Source organism: Lissotriton helveticus, chromosome 8, assembly GCF_964261635.1.
Source record: "Lissotriton helveticus chromosome 8, aLisHel1.1, whole genome shotgun sequence".
Lineage (NCBI taxonomy): Eukaryota > Metazoa > Chordata > Amphibia > Caudata > Salamandridae > Lissotriton > Lissotriton helveticus.
The window spans coordinates 1665342997-1665356623 of NC_136069.1; the positions used below are offsets into that span (position 1 = coordinate 1665342997).

Genomic DNA, 13627 nt, shown 5'->3' on the forward strand with positions numbered 1-13627 from the left:
GGAAGGCTGCTGGGGCGGTCCTCTTGTTTGATGGAAGGCTGCTGGGGCGGTCCTCTTGTTTGATGGAAGGCTGCTGGGGCGGTCCTCTTGTTTGATGGAAGGCTGCTGGGGCGGTCCCCTTGTTGGATGGAAGGCTGCTGGGGAGGTCCCCTTGTTTGATGGAAGGCTGCTGGGGCGGTCCCCTTGTTTGATGGAAGGCTGCTGGGGCATTCCCCTTCTTTGATGGAAGGCTGCTGGGAAGGTCCTCTTGTTTGATGGAAGGCTGCTGGGGAGGTCCCCTTGTTTGATGGAAGGCTGCTGGGGCGATCCTCTTGTTTCATGGAAGGCTGCTTGGGCGGTCCTCTTGTTTCATGGAAGGCTGCTGGGGCGGTCCTCTTGTTTCATGGAAGGCTGCTGGGGCGGTCCTCTTGTTTGATGGAAGGCTGCTGGGGCGGTCCTCTTGTTTGATGGAAGGCTGCTGGGAGGTCCCCTTGTTTGATGGAAGGCTGCTGGGGCGGTCCCCTTGTTTGATGGAAGGCTGCTGGGTAGGTCCCCTTGTTTGATGGAAGGCTGCTGGGGCGGTCCTCTTGTTTGATGGAAGGCTGCTGGGGCGGTCCCCTTGTTTGATGGAAGGCTGCTGGGGAGGTAACCCTTGTTTGATGGAAGGCTGCTGGGGCGGTCCCCTTCTTTAAAGGGAGACTGCTTCTCCGGTGACTGCTGTCACTTATTCACCGGAGTATCAGCTGGCCAGGAGTGCTCCTCTGAGGTTTTCTGAAAGTCTGTCAAAAAAAGTGACCATTTACCATTTAATTTGTCGGTTTTAGTGCACAGCGCAATGCAAGCTTTGGAAGAAACGATTTTTTCAGGCCTTTGGGTTAATTATGGATGTTTTATTTTGGAGTGGTGTTAATAAGGCAGCGAGCCCCCTCCGAGCCCTTTATCCCCCACAATTGTTGTGATCAGAGGTCTGAGTACGGCGATTTCCAAGTTCAATGCAACAGGAACGGACAAAGATCAGCGCTTTCAAAGGAGAATGATCATCAGCCGTCACACCGAGGTGAGGTTCCTTGTCCAGCCCCCACCCCAGAACATGGCAGGAAACAACTTCCGGTGTCTATCAGTGAATCACTTCCACAGGGACACATCTTAGTCTTTTAAAAATATTTTTAATGCTCGATATTGACATCCTTAATTATTTGCTTTTAACAATGTTTATTCATAATACTCTAAACAATTATTGCCGGTATGAATATAATTAAATGCAAAACTGATAGATGAGACAGGCACAGTCACCCAGCCTGACAGATGAGACAGGAACAGTCACTCAGACTGACAGATGAGACAGGAACAGTCACCCAGACTGACAGATAAGACAGGCACAGTCATCGAGGCTGACAGATGAGACAGGCACAGTCATCGAGGCTGACAGATGAGACAGGCACAGTCACCGAGGGTGACAGATGAGACAGACCCAGTCATCGAGGCTGACAGATGAGACAGGCACAGTCACCGAGGGTGACAGATGAGACAGACCCAGTCACTGAGGGTGACAGATGAGACAGGCACAGTCACCAAGACTGACAGCTGAGACAGGCACAGTCACCAAGAGTGCCAAATGAAACAGGCACAGTCACCAAGACTGACAGCTGACACAGGCACGGGCATCAAGGGTGCCTGATGAAAACAGGCAGAGTCACAAAGGCAGACAGCTGAGAGAGGCACAGTCACCAAGGCTGACAGCTGAGACAGGCACAGTCACCAAGGGTTTTTGGAGAAAAGGGGTGAACGGTCAAGATGAGCAAAAATTCGCTTGTTAGATTCCTGCCCTTGACAGGGGGAAATCCCTAACCCCCTAATACGTACAAAGTTCACCAGGGTTGTCTGGGCAAGAAAGATTATATGATTTGTTGCAGGGAAATAATTCCAATCACGCACTGATTTTTGTGGTGTGAATTGTTTATGAATGAAACTTCCACTCTATCCTTAAGAGTGAGTGGAGAATCAGCCAACATGTGTTTCGCCCCCTTACATGGGCTTCCTCAGGGCGTTTTTAGTAACGTAGAATATAGACTGAGGGCCAGATGTAAGTCACCAAATACCGGTCGGTATACCGACCGGTATTTGGTGATTGAGATGTAGGGGGCCTTAAATTTACCGATTTGGTATATTTACAGAATCGGTAAATTTACCGATTCTGTAAATTACCGAATCGGTAAATTTACAGAATCTCAAGTTTGTGATGGAGGTGGCACTGAAAACAGTGCCACCAGCCCTTAAGAATTTGTTATTTACCATGACATACTATATCATGGTAAATAACGGATTCCTGTGTATATGCACATCTGTGCATGTACACCTGTGCCTTGTGGCACACATACATGCATTAGGGCATGTATGTGTGCCACAAGCCAGAATCAGGGGTGCAACAGGGTGTCAAAGTGACACCCTGTCCCCTTGCAAATTCGGTAATTTTACCGATTCGGTAATTGCCTTTGATTCCTATGGGCCTCAAGGCCCATAGGAATCAATGGCAATTACAGATTCGGTAAATACCGATTCATTAATTACCGAATCATACCGATTCGGTAATTAATTCGGTAAAATCACCTACATCCCGATTGCCAGTTCTTAAATACCGAATCGGTATGATTCGGTATTTAAGAATCGGTAATCTGGGATTACCTACATCGGGCCCTGAGTCTTAGAGTCAAAGGAGTCCTAGGATTTTCTTAGTGCATAATGCTAGTCCTAATCGTGGTCATTAATAGTAGTCAATACCCAAGTTTCATTCATAAACAATTTACACCACAAAAATCAGTTCGTGATTGGAATTTTTTCCCTGCACAAAATCATAAAACCTTTCTTGCCCAGACAACCCTGGTGAACAGTCACCAAGGGTGCCAGATGAAACAGGCACAGTCACCAAGGCTGACAGCTGAGACAGGCACCAAGGGTGCCTGATGAAACAGTCACCAAGGCTGACAGCTGAGACAGGCACAGTCACCAAGGGTGCCAGATGAAACAGGCACAATCACCAACGCTGAAAGCTGAGACAGGCACAGACACCAAGGGTGCCAGATGAAACAGGCACAGTAACCAACGCTGACAGAGAAGATGAGTGAGAAATCAGACTCCGAACCATTCAAACATCTACTTCATTGAGGTACTTTCATTGATTACTAAAAAATTCCCTTAAGCTTCATTATAATCAGTGCTTAATTTGTAAAAATGGGAGGAGGCCACTGCAGCTGGCTCCACCCATTGCCCCTGCCAGCGCTACCAATCAAAATTCAGACAATCCCAAGCCCCCAGAGCTAGAAAGAATGGCGTTGGAGACAGCTATTAGTTGGCTATTTTTCAAATATATATTATATTAATAATAAACTGTTGTTCTGCTCATCTCTTTATTAGACAATGTGGCACCTGTCATAAGTGCCGGCATTGACAATTGAGTGCCAGTGCCGAGCACCGCATACCACTGGCTCAAATTAAACAATTATTATAATTCATGACTGTCTCTAGGAGGCGCAGGGTGCTTTTTCTGAGAATCACATGGAATGAACAGCCTCTTATTTGCCGTCTTGCGGTCTGGGCGCTCTGATGGTCGCTTCACTCGCGTATTCTTTCGGGACTCCGCACCTCCCGAGAGCTGCCCTCTATAAAACACCAGAAAAAAATGTTAATTATGACGTCATGTTCAGATGAGACACTTTAGTGTACAATGGCGTCTCTGTCACAGGTGGACATTTGAACATTGCCCCTGAGAGGGGCCAGGTTCTGGGTGTCCAGGAGCCGGAATCAACCAGAGGATCAAACAGTGAACATACGGTGCTCCTCACATAGCACTCCCTCCGAGTTTGACAAGAGATGGCCCTCCTGTCTCAAGTCTGGCTGTCTCTTTATTCTCCATTCGATAGGCCTGGCGTTAGCAAGACCTTTCGATTTTACTAAAATATGTGTGATATAATTAAAAATAGGGGCTTTTAGCCATCCCTCTTCATCCATTGGTCTGTTGTTGTGTCAGTCAAATTTTGCTTCCACCCACTACAACATACAGGATGATGCAACGGCTCCGCCTACTTCAGCCACTGGTTAACTTCCCTTTGAGTGACTGCATTTTTCCATTTCCACTTGGAGTACATCCGCGCATAAGGTAGCTACCTTTAATGCCACTGTTTTTGTTTATATTTAATAGTTACCTTAGTGTTGCCTTTATGTTTGGGTGCTTCTAATGCACACTGCATCTTTATCATTCCCATCTCCTACCAATTCTGTTTTAAATTCCTTTTCAAGTGTTCTGTTTTTCTGACTTGCTATATCACAGCATACTAAATTGTGTCCTTTTGAAACTGCTCTGTATTACGATTTCTTCTTTTTACTTATTTCTTTCTTTGTTTCCTTCTTTCTTTTCTTTCCTTCTTTCATTCTCACTTCCCTTTTCTATTTCTTTCTTTTTTTTTCTTTCTCTTTCTCCTTTCATTCTTGGCGTCTTTTATTCCTTCTTTTCTTCTTTCCTTCCCTTTCCTTCCCTCTTACTTACTTGTTCCTTCCTTTCTTTCTTCCCTTTTTTCTTTCTCGCCTTCTATTCCCTTCTCTCTTTCTTTGCTTCTTTCTGAGGAAAAGTGTTTTTCTGATTAGCATCATCTGTACAGGGACTCCATTGTTTTTTCATTGCCATCTCGTGTCAAACACTTCCACACGACCCACCTGGTCATTTCTGCTGATGCCTGAGGAAAATCTAAACTGACCCGACAAAAATCATCTTGCAGCCTGCATTTCTGCCCAGGAACTGTCCACACCCAACCCCCTGTTCTTTACAGTTCAACAGAAAGCCATGAGACACCCAGGTCCTGCGTAAACAAGCTTGTTTTCCATCTCCTGCTCCCAGCCTGGTAAACATCCTTGACACCGTGATCAGGTAATCTAGACAATGGTCTGACTGTTGGGACCTGATCAGGGTGATTAAACAATAACTTGAAGGACCGGGCTTTGATCAAGGCAATTGAAGAAAGACCTGAAAAACTGAGCCTTGATCAAAGCCGAGTGAACAATGATCTGTGTACCAAGCCTTGACCAGGTCACTAACTACAAACATCGTCTGAATCTGGTTATCAACTGTAAACACTGCCCTGGTTAAACAATGGTCTGACAGCCAAAAGAATGGGATGAAAAAGTTATAAAAGGCTTGTAAGCTACAGAGTGAAGTAGCAGCCTCCTGGGTTTTGTCTCTGACTAGCTTGGTACTCTGTTCCAAAGCCCGGGCTATTGAAATAAATCTGGGTTCCTCCTGCAGACGAAGGCTCCTGTGTCTCCTTTTACTAAGTATGGAAGGTATGGAAGATTTGGGCGGTTCCCCCGCCACCGAGACCCAGTAAGTGTGTTGTCCCGGTTCTTTAAATGGCACCTGAACAGGTACTCCACGAGCACGAAGGTCAGGCCCGGTGGATGTGAGGAGGTGCACAGAGAGACTCCGACGGAGGCGCCCTACCCGAGGGATTCTTGTATTCCAGTAGACCGAACGACTCGCCCGCTGTCCCTCCACACCCGGTCTGGGCCACATGACCGCGTGAACTACCCCTGTAAGGTAAGGGTGGACTGATCATCCACCAAGTCTGTATGATTCTGTTATTGACTTTCGCAAAAGCCAAGTTGTTATTGAGTTTTAAAAAACCCGCTGGTGTCTGTTATCTGTTTTTAAGCATGCCAGTCAGTACTAAGTTCAAGAGAATATGTTGTTGTATGTGTACGCAGGACTCCCAGTTGGAGGCGGCCTGTCCGCTTCCTCCAGAAGGGACCCCTGGCCATACGATGTATGTTAAACATGGCCCTTCTGCCATAATGTTTTCCTCATTCTGGGTAAAATATACAAAAAAAGTAACGCGGAATTACAGTGGCCACTTTATGGCTCCTTTAATTCCCAAGTTCTCGCCAACTTAGAGGAACAATTAATGAAAAGAAAAACGCGCCCGTCTATGTTTGATTCTGTCCAATTTTGGAGGAAAGAGATAGAGCTAGAAAACAGAAGGCTCAAGAAAGAAAACAGGAGCGTATGTCAATGGCCGACCATGCCAGAGAAAATTTACAAAATCAAATGACAAAATCAGAAGAAATAGCCAATAGGGAGCATGGGGCACGGCTACAAAAATGTTATCCAGCTCGTGAGGAGAAAGGAAAGGGCCATATTGAAGGGGGAGAAGAAGGTGATTCCTTGCTTGATGCCATGCTAGAAAGCCCTCCTGCATATGCCCCAATGTACCCTGCCCTGACGCCTCACACCCCGCACCCCCTGCCAAAACCCACTTCTGCCCCCACTGCCCCTCCTACTGTTCTCCCTGTCACACCGACCCTCCCGACTTTTTCTATGACACCAACCACGCCCGTTAACCCTGTCCTCGCTGCGGGAATGACAACAAGTCTCCATCCGCCCAACCCCTGCGGCCTTACCCCTACCCGCCCTTTTCCTACTTCCCCGTGGTCTACAGTTAAGCAGGATTTATATAAATTGTTGAATTCCTCCCGACTGGCCTCCCTGCGCTCTGCAGTCAGCTTTTCGTCCCTTCGAGAAAATGACCTACAGAGCCAACAGTGTGAATGTTGGATAAATAACAGGAATATTTATACCTTTAAAGAAATATGGTCCACCTTTTCTCAGTGGACGATTATGGAACAGACCACCTGGGCTGAATATATGTGTACTTTGGTCATGCAAAGATTTGAGAATGCGCTTAAATAGGTACCCACCGGATTAATGGACCTTAGGTCACAAATAAAAAGAGGCGATGTTCAGGGAGAGGGGATGTTTGGCGCTATGTCTGCTATAATGGCTTACCGTGATATGACTGCTTTTCTCAACACCCCTCTGGAAACAGCTATGCCAAGGAGAGAGGCAGCTCCTGTCTTTGTTAACGCACTTACCGATGCCCAAAATAATGGGCGAGGGGCTGTTGAAGCACACTGGCGCAGGCTTTGGGTTCATGTTCCTTGGAAAAGGTCAAAAGTAATGCAGTTAAAAGGACAATAACCAGATCCCCGGAAGAATCTGGCTGCCTTTTACGGAGAATTAGGTCAGATTATATCTGCAGGTACTCTCATTCTTGAGGATATAGATTTACTTTTTGGTACGGTTGTCCCCACTGAAATTTGGGACAAGATTCGACATACTGACCATGAAGTGGCATTGGGAGGTAAATGGGCTGACTTAGAGGCTATGGAAGAAGCAAGGGTAGGAGGGACTAAACCAGAAGCTGCCATCCTGACTTTGCCCGGTAAAATAATGACGTTTATGAAAACACTTTTGCCGGAAACTGTCATTACCTGGGATAAAATAAACGCCTGTAGGCAGCAAAAAGATGAGAATGTGGCTGACTTCTTTACCCGTTTTGAGACAGAATACAAGGGACACAGTGGTTTGGATCCCCGGATCCCAGGTTCTGGCCCAGTATTTGTTCATAAGTTTGTCAGCAACTTGCTACCTGAGATCTCCGCCAGGCTTGAGGAAGTTGAAAGTACGTGGTCTGCCCAAACTATGACTGGTATCTTGGCTATGGCACAATATCATGAGAATAAGGAGAATGAAGATAGAGACAGGGAAAGTAGGAAGGTTAGGGATCTTAAGACTAAGGCACTTCTGCAGCAGGCTTACCCTCCCCAAGGTCCTGATGCCCGTGGGAATTTTAGCCCTCAACTCCAACCCCTTCCGAGGGCTCGCCAGTCTACCACCTCCAGCCCTCAACGCACGGGAGCCCTCCAAATAGATCAGTGTGCTTATTTTAAGGGGTACGGCCATTGGATAGATGAGTGTCCCGTGTTAGCTGAAAACATCCGAATAGGGAAGACTCGGCCTCGCGCTCCTAGGGAAGCGAGGCCGACTAGGGACCATGGCCTGCCCCATCCACAGGATAAAGAACGTAGGCCCCCGGGATGACACTCCCGTCCGGCCATGCCCGGCTAACAGGTTTGATGGGTACGAAGCAACACGCACTTATTACAATGATGATTATGATGAAGTTGATGAGACAGGATCCTACCAAGCATAGGACAGCCAGGAAAGGAGTATTACCAGAGTGCAAATTCCAGTGGATCAAGGGGGTCGGTATGTTCAAATGTCAGTTGTGGGGAACGATAAGAATTTTCTTTTGGATACTGGGGCCACCAGGTCTTCTATTGCACGTCTGTCACTCCCAGAGGCACCGATTTTCTGGCAATGTGAATGTCTCCTTGGGTTTTTCAGCAACACCTGTGACCAGCCCTGTCTCTGAACCCCCCCCCTCTCGATATTGGCCCTGCACATGTTGACGCTCCCTCGGTCCTTACTACAGGTTGCAGTGAAAACTTGTTAGGCATGGATTTACTGAAAGCTCTGTATGTGACCATATCATGTAATCCCCAAGGTGTATCCCTAACAATTTCTCCCACCGCAGCTTCCTACATGTATCTCTCTGGTCCCCTCCCACCAGAGTTGCAGTCTTTACCTTCCACCCTCTGGGCATCATCAGACACTGATGTAGGGTGTCTCAACATTCCCCCTCATGTGGTACGCATCCAGCCAGGTGCACTTCTCCCCCGCCTCCGACAGTATCGACTACCCGCGGAAGGAGAAATGGCCCTTTTGACAATAATATCTGAATTGATGGACAAGGGTGTAGTGGAGGAGACACGTGGCAATATCTGTATCAGTCCCATTATTCCTGTTCTTAAAAAGACCAATGGAAATGCTCTCTCCCTTAATATATATCAATTTGTGATTGACCTAAGAGCCCTTAACAAAATAACAATCTCCCAATATCCTGTTGTCCCTGATATTACAGCCCACTTAACGATGGTCCCTTCTGACGCCACGCACTTCTCTGTCATAGACCTGAAGAATGCTTTTTTCAGCATTCCTATACATCTTGACAGCAGACATTTTTTGGGTTTCTCCCTTGGTGGGCGGAGCTTTAGATTCTGACGCACCCCTCAAGGTTTCACTGAAATCCCCAGTATCTATAGTCAAGCCCTAAAAAGTCAACTAGATTCCTTGGAACTCCCTGATAATTCCACACTATTACTATATGTAAATGACCTCCTCATTGCTGCAAATTCTTCCCCAGCATGTAAAGAAGCTACTCTCTGTTTGTTACGCCACCTGGCCCTCCATAATCACAAAGTCTCTTTGAAAAAGCTTACATTTTGTCAAGAGAAGGTGACCTATTTAGGTCATCTCTTCTCGAAGGAGGGAAGGCAGCTCACCGCTGATCGTGTAGCCATTGTCAACGCTATGACGGCCCCACGAACACAAAAGCAGGTGCGAGCCTTCATAGGCCTAACCTCATACTGTAGACAGTGGATTTCCAATTTTTCAGCCATGGTCAAACCTCTTCTTGCCCTCACCACTAAGGACCTATCAAACAGTTCCTTTCCATGGACTACAGAGCATGCGCAGGCCTTCCAAGATTTGAAGAGGGATCTGTGTACTGCTCCAGTCCTCGGTACTCCTGACTATAGCAATCAATTTTTTCTTTTTGTACATGACACAGACGGCTGTGCATGCGCTGTCTTGGCCCAGATGTTTGGAGGTCATCAACGGCCATGTGCCTATTTTTCAGCCACCTTAGATCTTGTTGCAATGGCTCTCCCAGGATGCCTACGGGTGACCCCTGCGGCCACCCTCATGGTCTGTCATAGTGCGGGAATCGTCATGAACTCCCCCCTGACTCTGATGGTCCCCCATTCTGTAGATACCCTCCTTAATGAAACAGTACCTCACTAGCGCATGATTCACAGGATATGAACTGACACTCTTTGCCAGCCACATCAACATCAAAAGATGCACTGTACCGAACCCCGGCACATTCCTCCCACTGGATACTCAGGATGCCCTCTTAGACCCACATGACTGCATATTAAGGACAGAGGAGGAGACCAAGAGACGGGTTGACTTACAGGATACCCCGATAGCAGAACCAGAAGGTACACTGTATGTGGACGGATCATGTCTCAGAGGGCTAGATGGTAACACCTCAGCCGCCTACGCCCTCACGACATTGGGGCAAGTAGTAGAAACAGCTCAGATTCTGCGGTGCTCTGCTCAGGCAGTAGAATTAGTGGCCCTCACTAGAGCCTGTGAGATAAGCAAGGGAATAACAGTAAATATCTATACTGACAGTCAGTATGCCTTTGGGGTGGCCCACAACTTTGGGAGATTGTAGAAAGAAAGGAATTTCCTTACTTCCCATGGGACTAAGATCCAACATTGCCCCCTAATTCACAGACTGTTAGACTCCCTGACACTCCCCAGAAAGTTGGCCATTATGAAATGTAAGGCCCATAAGAAAGTGACAAATGATGTTGGGAAAGGCAATGCCCTGGCAGACCAGACGGCCAGACAAACAGCTCTTAGGAAAAGAGAAGGAATGTATGTAGGAGGTCCCGCTAGGTGGGTGACAGATGAGGGCATGGTTGAAAACACAGTACAAAGCGCGATTGATATTCAGTCCCATGCTACTCCTGAGGAACTAAGGGTGTGGAAGGAGCAATTAGCAATGGAGGGAATTGATGGTTGCTGGGTCCGTACGACTATGGAAAGACAATGGATGTTACCTGACAGTCACGTGCCACCAGTAGTTACGATGGCCCATGGTCCTTCTCACATTAGTGCAAAAGGGATATGCAAGCTGTTGGAACATACGTGGTACAACTCTAAGATACCAGCAGATGCTGAAAAGCTGGTGAAAACATGCATGATTTGCCCAATGTATAACCCAATAAAAGGCACAGTTACTCTTGAAGGAGGATTCTCCTCTCCTACCTTCCATTTTGAAGTCCTCCAAATAGATTACATCCAGATGGACAGATGTAACAATCTAAAATATCTCCGGGTGGTGCTCTGTACCTTCAGCCGATGGGTGGAGGCCTACCCCGTCAAAGACTGCACCGCTATCACTACAGCCAAAGTGCTATTAAAAGAACACCTCCCACGATTCGGTTTGCCCCGCTTGGTCTGGAGTGACAACGGGACCCACTTTACAGCCCAAATTATGGAATATGTCTGTATAGCATTGGGTATAAAACAAAAATTTCATGCAGCTAACCACCCCCAGTCAGCAGGTCTAGTAGAGGTGTACAATGGTATCCTAAAAACTAAAATGGCCAAAATAGTAGCTGAAACAGGTGTCACTTGGGTTGATGCTCTGACCCTAGCCCTACTGTCTACAACAGGGGTACTCATAGTACGGCCAGTGGGCCGCTGGCAGCCCGGCAAGCCTTCCTTGGCGGCCCGGGGACCTTGCAGACATCGTACCGAGTTTTTTTGTTTTTTTTGTTTTTAAAGAGTGTCTGCAACCAGAGAGCGACACAGAGACTCTGCTGCTCTGTGGGGGCCGGGTGATTCCCGCCATAGTCAGAGTGGGGCTGCAGGGGCGTTGAGAGGTGAACAAAGCCTCATTAACATACAAATGGTCTTTTAAAGACCTGTGAAATGCTCGGGTGCAGCTGTGTGTGTGCGCCTGGAAGCTGTCACAGCCCGGGCACAAACAGGCAGGGTGAGGTGATAGAGGGAGGGAGTCAGAGGGAGGGAGGGAAAAGGGAGGGGGAGAGAGAGCGAGGGAGGGACGGGGAGGGAGGGAGAGGGAGGGAGGGAGAGCGAGGGAGGGAGGGAAAGCAAGGGAGAGAGGGAAAGAGAGGGAGACAGGGAAAAAGAGCGAGGGAGGGAGGGAAAGCGAGAGAGGGAGGGAAAGGGAGGCAGACAGAGGTAGGGAGACCGAGGGAGGGAGACAGAGGGAGGGAGACAGAGGGAGGGAAAAGGAGGGAGAGGGAGACAGAGGGAGACAGAGGGAGACAGAGGGAGAGAGGGAGGAAGGGAGGGAGAGAGAGGGAGAGCGAGAGGGCGGGAGGCAAAGGGAGGGAGAGCGAGGGAGAGCAAGGGTGAGAGGGAAAGGGAGGGGGAGGGAGGGAGGGAAAGGGAAGCAGACATAGGGAGGGAGACAGAGGAAAGGAGGGAAAAGGAGGGAGAGGGAGGGAGAGCGAGGGAGGGAAAGCAAGGGATGGAGGGAAAGGGAGGAAGAGGGAGGGAGGGAAAGGGAGGAAGAGGGAGGGAGGGAAAGGGAGGCAGACAGAGGGAGGGAGACTGAGGGAGGGAAAGGGATGGAGAAGGAGGGAGGGAGGGAAAGGGAGGGAGAGAGAGGGAGAGCGAGGGAAGGTGGGAGAGTGAGGGAGGGAGACAGAGGGAGGGGGACAGAGGGAGGGGGACAGAGGGAGGGAGACAGAGGGAGGGAAAGGGAGGGAGAGGGAGACAGAGGGAGAGAGGGAGGGAGGGAGAGAGAGGGAGAGCGAGAGGGCGGGAGGGAAAGGGAGGGAGGGAGAGCAAGGGAGGGAAGGAAAGGGAGAGGGAGGGAGGGAGGGAGGGAAAGGGAAGCAGACATAGGGAGGGAGACAGAGGAAAGGAGGGAAAAGGAGGGAGATGGAGGGAGAGCGAGGGAGGGAGGGAAAGCGAGGGAGGGAGGAAAAGGGAGGGAGAGGGAGGGAGGGAAAGGGAGGCAGACAGAGGGAGGGAGACTGAGGGAGGGAAAGGGATGGAGAAGGAGGGAGGGAGGGAAAGGGAGGGAGAGAGAGGGAGAGCGAGGGAAGGTGGGAGAGTGAGGGAGGGAGGAGAAGGGAGGGAGAGCGAGGGATGGAGGGAAAGGGAGGGAAAGGGAGGGAGAGCGAGGGAGGGAGGGAAAGGATGGGAGAGCGAGGGAGGGAGGGAAAGGAAGGGTGAGGGAGGGAGAGTGAGGGAGGGAGGGAAAGGGAGGGTGAGGGAGGGAGAGCGAGGGAGGGAAAGGGAGGGAGAGGGAGGGAGAGCGAGGGAGGGAGGGAAAGGGAGGCAGACAGAGGGAGGGAGAGTAAGGGCAAGGGAGTGAGGAAGGAAAAGGGAGGGAGAGGGAGGGAAAGGGAGGGAGAGGGAGAGCGAGGGGGAGCGAGGGGAGAGGGAAAGGGAGGGAGGGAGGGAGGGAGAGCGAGGGAGGGAGGTAAAGGGAGAGAGGGAAAGGGAGGGAGAGCGAGGGAGGGTGAGGGAGAGTGAGGGAGAGAGTGAGGGAGACAGTGCGAGGGAGGGAGGGAAAGGGAGGGAGAGTGAGGTAGACAGAGTGAGGGAGACAGAGTGAGAGAGACAGAGTGAGGGAGGGAGAGCGAGGGAGACAGAGCAAGGGAGACAGAGCGAGGGAGGCTGAGTGAGAGAGACAGAGTGAGGGAGGGAGAGCGAGGGAGACAGAGCAAGGGAGACAAAGTGAGGGAGACAGAGTGAGGGAGACCTCAGAGAGAGGGAGACCTCAGAGTGAGGGGGAGGGAAGGAGAGAGAGGGAGACCTCAGGGTGAGGGAGAGGGAAGGAGAGAGAGGGAGACCTCAGAGTGAGGGAGAGGGAAGGAGAGAGAGGGAGACCTCAGAGTGAGGGAGAGGGAAGGAGAGAGAGGGAGACAGAGGAAATGAGGGAGAGGGAAGGAGAGAGAGGGAGACAGAGGGAAGGAGGGAGAGGGAAGGAGAGAGAGGGAGACAGAGTGAGGGAGAGGGAAATAAAGCGAGGGAGAGGGAAATAGAGTGAGGGAGAGGGAAATAGAGTGAGGGAGAAAGAACAGAGAGAGTGAGGAAGACAGAGGAAGAGAGGAAGTGAGAGAGTCAGAGTGAATGAGACAGAGG

The 13627-nt window shown here is 49.6% G+C and overlaps 1 pseudogene; it reads right to left on the bottom strand.

The window, feature by feature from the left end:
• Positions 1-699: 699 nt before the first annotated feature.
• Positions 700-13627, bottom strand: part of LOC144774079 (uncharacterized) — a 30485-nt pseudogene continuing 17557 nt past the window's right edge.